The sequence below is a fragment of the Rhopalosiphum maidis genome, chromosome 2 (genome assembly GCF_003676215.2).
Source record: "Rhopalosiphum maidis isolate BTI-1 chromosome 2, ASM367621v3, whole genome shotgun sequence".
Classification (NCBI taxonomy): domain Eukaryota; kingdom Metazoa; phylum Arthropoda; class Insecta; order Hemiptera; family Aphididae; genus Rhopalosiphum; species Rhopalosiphum maidis.
The window spans coordinates 85,422,949-85,430,089 of NC_040878.1; positions in this window are offsets into that span (position 1 = coordinate 85,422,949).

Here is a 7,141-nt window from a genome sequence, read left to right on the forward strand (position 1 = left end):
GTTCGGATCGATAACAATATATATCTTTCCGAGTTCACGGACTTTGTTTTCCTTGCAGTAGGTCGTTAATAATACTCATATGTTAATTTAAAGTTTGACTCATCGCCGACGGGTTAGCGACAGAAGATTTTACAACTTCACGTCCGTCGATTTTCAAAGTATCGAAAATATAATCGTTTTACACCGACCATCGCGAATATTAGGTAGGCACAGTATTTACAAAACCCCAATGAGCAATGTATCATTGGAGGATGCAGAACGTGCAGTCTGTCGTCGTAGCACGTACCCCTTGAATATTAGTTCGCCTAACGTCCACCGCGAGTGATTAAGATACGATTTGAACACGAGTTTTTATCCACTTTTACTGATAGGGTCGTTTGTGGGGTTTGAGTTGAATTTCCATCACTGCGGTATGCAATCGTCGATAAATGTGCTAGAGCGTGGCTGGCGATATGAATCGTAAGCGCAGAGCTCCATTTTCTCGGCCCTAGAAGTATGTTAAGTTATAGACTTATTATACGATGATTTTATCACTTCGTTAAACTTCTAATCACGATATTATTATCTTTGTATTTAAGACAAAAAAATGTTCCTTACTTACGTCCTAGTCTCTTCGTAGCGTCTTTGCACTACAGAATTATCGCCCAAATTATTGTACTACACATCATATATGTTGGTAGGTGAGTTGGTGGATATTTGAATGCGTTAAGTCAGAGTTAGATAAGATACTCTCAACACGTTAAAAAAAATCAGATTGAGTATCCATAAACTGTGTTAAAAATCGTAGTTCAATAGGTTAACTTGGCAATGTTGAGTTTAGATTCTAATGATAACATCATATTACTGTACGTTTTTGTATGTTTTATCGATTAATATTGTACAGTGATTCAAATTGTTCAAATATCAAAATGTAACAATATAATATGTAACACAATTTATAAGTAACATTCGGCTCACTTCTTATAAATGACATTTAAATATTTTCAAAATTAAAATGTACAAAATAGAATTTTAAAACTACAGATAACTTTAATTCGATTGGATTATTTACGTATATGAATAATAAGTTGAAAGAGGAGTTTCAATGATAAATTATCTTTCCTGAATTTATTACTCTGACTGAGAAATAAGATCGACAGTTATCACAGACAATCGAACAAAATTCGCTTCAAACACTTACTGGAAAAAGTAATTCTGCCTATTAAATGTTTACATGCGTTTGGCTTTATACTTGACTAACTCGAGTTTATTAGAAACACTACTAAACACACGTTTTTTTTTTTTTAGTAGCTAAGGTAATCCAACGTTAAATATAAAAATCTTTATGGCTCACAAACATTATTAAAAAAAATAAACAGATACTGTCCTGTAGAAAAACTTCACGGGACATTGTGAAAATAAAGCTATTACATGATGTAGTCTATACCCCTTCAAATCTCTACCTTTTCAACGCGCGATCTACGATAATCAGATAACTGCGGCGTGCGTTAAGATTAGCGGCGGTTTTTGAAATCGCAGTTAAAGTCACTGTCATAGCATAATAATATAATACAGTAGAGTAAACGATAAAACGTTGGATAAAACTAAATAATAACAGATTAAATCCAAATAAAACTATTAGATATTTTATTTTTATTCAGTTACCTAACGTTGAAGTACAATAAGGTTATTCATTTTTTAATAATTAATAAATAATCTTTTAATTTTTCAATAAGTAAAAATGCATTTTTATGTGAACCCTCATTAATCCGCTGTTTTTGTTGATTCGACAGTAGCGTGGTCTGATATCTGTCGGATTACCAAAATTCTACTGTAATTGGCTGCAAAAGCGATTTATAAATAATTATGTAATAAGACATAAAAAGGGTATCAGTGGGTAACAACTACTTGTCCATAAATATAATGCATAAGTAATATAATGTATGGCATCAAAATTTCAGACTGCTAACACTGAAATATAATCATTAAAAAATAATATATAAATAACATGTGTATTCATTTTATAAATAATTATAAATATGTATGTATGTATAACATTAGATGCGACTGCTGCCCGTAAACACCAGCAGCGATAAGATTAAACCGGTAGGTCAGGTATATTGAATTCATAATTGCATGGTAGGTCACTATGATCCACTGTTAAGTACATAGGTAATACAATAATTATAGTAATAATATAGTTATAATATACGGCTTAACCTACCAGTGCAAGTAAATGTTTATTCACGGTTAACTATACGGTGATAAGTGCAGCGTCTTCGAACCCTTTGATCGGAAATAAAATATATACACATATAATTTCTTATTTGCATAATTTCTAAACTTAGAAATAGTTGCCGCGTTGATAGTTATCGCAGAGTGTAGCAATAATATAATTATTATTAATACTGTTCAGCCTTTGCCGTTCTTCTATAGCAATGCATAATAGGTAATAAATAATAATATACGAGTTTTGAAAATAAAAATAGGAAGTTTTAGCTGATTAGATACTTAAGTTTTATTTTTATTTAATATAGGTATATAAAGGCTATATTTTAATTTTAAATTACTATAATAATAAATAAACAAATTGATATCTGGACATGCAAATGGAGAAATAATAATAGGCATTAGCATTAAACTATAATATAATTAGATCTGCTACTTATAGTTAATTAAGTTATTACATTTTTAGAGATTCTTACCAAACAACTAATTATTTTGTGTGTATTTAGTATGTTTCAAGAATCAACAACTTGTTTTTTTTTAAATTTTGAAAATTCCATTTTAGCGGGGCTAGCATTTTTTTAGCCCCGTGCGCTTTAATTGAAATTTGATTTGCTAGAATTCGGAGCTCGGCACATATGCGGAACCAAGTAGAACAAACGGCGCTAACGCAGCGCAATCGAATGAAAAAAAAAATTGGAAAATCTAATATGATGGGACTGGGGAAATGGACCTCCCAGGAAAACAACATTTAAATGTAGACTTAAAAGCAGAATATACACGATACAAGATATTAAAAACGAATGTATCGAAAAACTAGAAATACAAATAATTAACGTAAAAGAAACAGTAAGAACTTTATTAGACACGCCATTAGAATATAATATACCTACCTAGTATCCGAAATCGCAAAACGATACAATTTTATGTCGGGAATAAATTATTAGCTAAAACCAAAATTTGAACAAAATCAATTATTACTACCTGGTAAAATTATCATCGATATACTTAGAACGGCTAGAAAACTTTCAATAAAATTACATGTAAGTACATTATATGCGAATTATACATTAAAGACAGGTAGATTTGAACTTCGAAAACATATATTAACGAACTTGAAACAATTGTGTGTAAATAATAACTTGGCAAAGTTCACCGTGAATAAACAGCACGAAAAACAAGAATAGGATCAAAAATGTATCATGACTGTGTAAACTGTAGAGAATCGTGTCAGCTGGAGAAGAGAAGCAAAAGCCATATTTAACGTTTTTGACAATTTTAATGTAAAATAAGACATTAATATAATACTATTTTGTTTTTAAATTAATTATTTTCTTTACAAATACACAACTCTGTATATGTATGTAAATATAAAATAGTTTATTGGTATAAATATTAAATCTAAAATTATTTATTTTTTTTAATTTAATTAGATTTTATTGATATTATTAGATTAATTGTAGGTAAATTTTAACATGTTTATTATTATTATTATTAAATGCTTAAAGGGTAAAATAATAAATATTAACAACATAAGAAATCTGTTTTAGTAAAGTATGAATTCAAATCTTATAAATAATAATAATAATAATAAAAATTACAAGACAATTTCAAATACATTTTTACTAAAATGTATTTAGTATAAATTAAAATTATTATGTATTCGTAATAAAATATAATATTTTTTACAAAATTAAACAATATTATAAATAAGTTAATAAAATACTTTCTATTTATTTGATAATATATCAAACATACATTCAATAATTCAATATGTAGTCTGACTATAGACAAACGGTAATTAATAATATGCTGTCCATACACATATGCCTTCAACAATAATTCAACACAATATGCTAATAATATCAAATGTGAAGTGTCGCCAAGTTTCCTCACTATTAATATAAACAAATTAATCAAAATAAATCTTTTAAAAACCAATTTATTATTTAATATGATCTACTATAAAAATACAACGACCATAAACAATATTAATTCACCTTATCAGTTTTTTATATTTTTTTCTGTACCACAACATTATACACAAAATAAACAATTTTTTTAGACTACCTAGTATTCTTCTATAAATCTGCCCCGAAATCCGCTTTATGCTCAAACACGCTCTTACAATATTAACTATCTTCGAAATTATTCATCTAAATTCTAATATGAGTATATGACAAGTTATGCAGAAAATGACTCAACATTTCCAAATACTTGAAATTAAAAAAAAAAAACACTTGTCAACTAATATTTTCAGTTATTTTTTTACAATTTTTTTTTATTCATATTTTATATATTGTTAAAATACAATGTTATATTTAAAATATGGTTTTAAGTGTTCTTCATATTTTAAAATATTATTACCCATTTATTATCATTTAACATTTTGTTATTGTAATTGAATATTGTTTGCATTAGACTATATAAGTATTTTATGCATTTATTTTTATGAAATTAAATGGCATTATTGAATTTACCTTAATTTAATAATCATCCTTTCTTCAAGTGCAATAGACAACCGAATTACCGAAACACATTATCTTGCTCGTCAACAACTGTCTTCCAGTTATATTTAACGACTAACTGAATAATCAAACATAATTTAAATAATGTAACGTCCCCTCTTCACCGGGCCTACATCTCTCGACCTCGATGTATAATATTAATACTAAGATCAAGGTTACCTTATTGAAGTAAATCACATAGGTATAACTTATAAATTACGTGTATTATTATTATGGTAGAATTATTAGAATTATTATGTAAAAGTATAATAGTTATTATACTGGCATATATATATATTTATAAATGTATTAAATGGTTTACCGATCTGGGCAGATGATGACGTGCCGTGAGTGTAGATAGTTGAGGTGGCGGTACGGATCGTCACGGAGTCGTTGTTACTGTTGTTTTCTCCGTGTCGCACACTCCTGTCAAACACCGCCTAGTGCGCCTAAAACCCTTGGTCAGCAGTCAGCTGCGCTCGCAATTCCTCACACTCAGCGGGTGCTCTACTTAAGAAATAATGTACGATGCCGATGGACGGCAATCGTTACAATAATAAGAAAACAATACGATTCGACTTCTTTACACTTCATTTGTATTACATTTTTATACAATAATATTATATTATATTATATTTACAAGTTACCAGCTTATCAAATGTTTTAATTAATAAACGGAAATATTCAAAAACTTTTCTAAATGTGTCACAATATCATGAAAGTTATTTGAAACTGTCTTTTGCGCGGCCTTTTTAAGTTAATTAGATGTACTCACCGATTACGTTTAGTTTTTTTCTTTGATTTTATTTTTCTGCGTCATTCAAATATTGAAAAAATTAAAAATACCATTCTGTTATCGTGCGACAATATTAAACGAAAACCGAGTGACAAATGAGGAGAGCATTTATAAAGTGCGCACTATGAAAAATATTACAATTTAATTATTTATTTTAATTATCTTATACTTTACTTAGATTCTTCTTAAAGTTTCTCACTTGAATTCGTGCTATTCCTAGGGCTTGAGCTTTCAACTGAGCTACTTCTCATTTTGCATCTGACTTCAATACTACGTCCAGGAGTATGTAGACTTCTAAAGGAGTTACAAAAGTGTTTATAAGTTTGATGTTTCTAAAGTTTAGGTGAGCAGAGTGGGTGGTACGGAATTACCACAAAATGTCGATCTATTACTCCGCTAATGTGATCTTTAACACTTATAACTCATAAACAACTCGTCCGGATTTCAATTTGGATGTACTATTTTATACTCGGAAAAATATTCTACTCTGTAATATGAAACTAAAAATGTATGTTGTTTTTCAATAAACTAAAAACTTGAAAAAAATTGCGTGTGATTTGTTCAATTAACTGACTGTAAGTCGTCATTATTCATTTTCGGGATGCCAACTATTTCAACAACATTCTCAAGTAATAAATTGTGTTCTGAACGCTTCAAATTTTTTAAACAGCATATTAAAAATTATTACGTAAGTCATTGTTTTGTTCTTTTAAAATCTTATTTTCATCTCTCATATCCTTCGTCGATTGAATAATTTTTTGCAGTTCTTTTCCTAAAAGATCAAATTTATCGCTCATAAAATTAACCGAGTCAATTATAGGTTACTAATAGATTCGTTAGTTATGAGTTGTATCACAATAGACTCAATTCGTTTCGTAGTATTCACTAAAATAATTTTTTACTTAAAATTTGTAGTTTTTTTTTTTTTAATGCATTGTATTTTTGTGCATATTTTAATACAAAAATATCATCATTTTACCTGATATTTTCAAAGATAATATACAAAAACAAAAACTCGTTACTTAACCAATAAAATAAACATCATAAAAATGCTTAGTGTTTCTTTATACATATAAAGAAATGTATTCATTTTGTAAACTGACACGAGACAAATGTTTAAACACGATGAACACGAATACTCTACACGAACACCCATAATGATAATTTTAGGAGAAAATAAAAAAATTTCTCAAAATGTATGCTACATTAAAATTTAATTTATTATATATTATCATGACAATATTTACTAAATTATGAATTAAGAGGACGTCATACCCGCATGTGTTATCTGTCTTATGAACGTAAGACTTAGCAAATTTGCGTTCAGCAAATTCAATTTTAAGCTATTAGCTTCAATATTAGAATCAATTTACCTATTATCAAACTTAAAGGTAATAATATTATCTGGGTCATCCCATAGGCTTTTGTTTATATTTTAATGTTTAAGTGAGTTACGAGCATTTTAAAGTCTTAATATTTTACATAACTATAACTCACTTAAAAATTAAGATGTCAATGAAAGCCTACGAGATGCCCTATAGATAATATTAATATCTTTAAGTTTGATAATAGGTAAATTGACTCTAATATTAAAGTTTACAGCATAAAATTGAATCTGCTGAACGCAAATTTG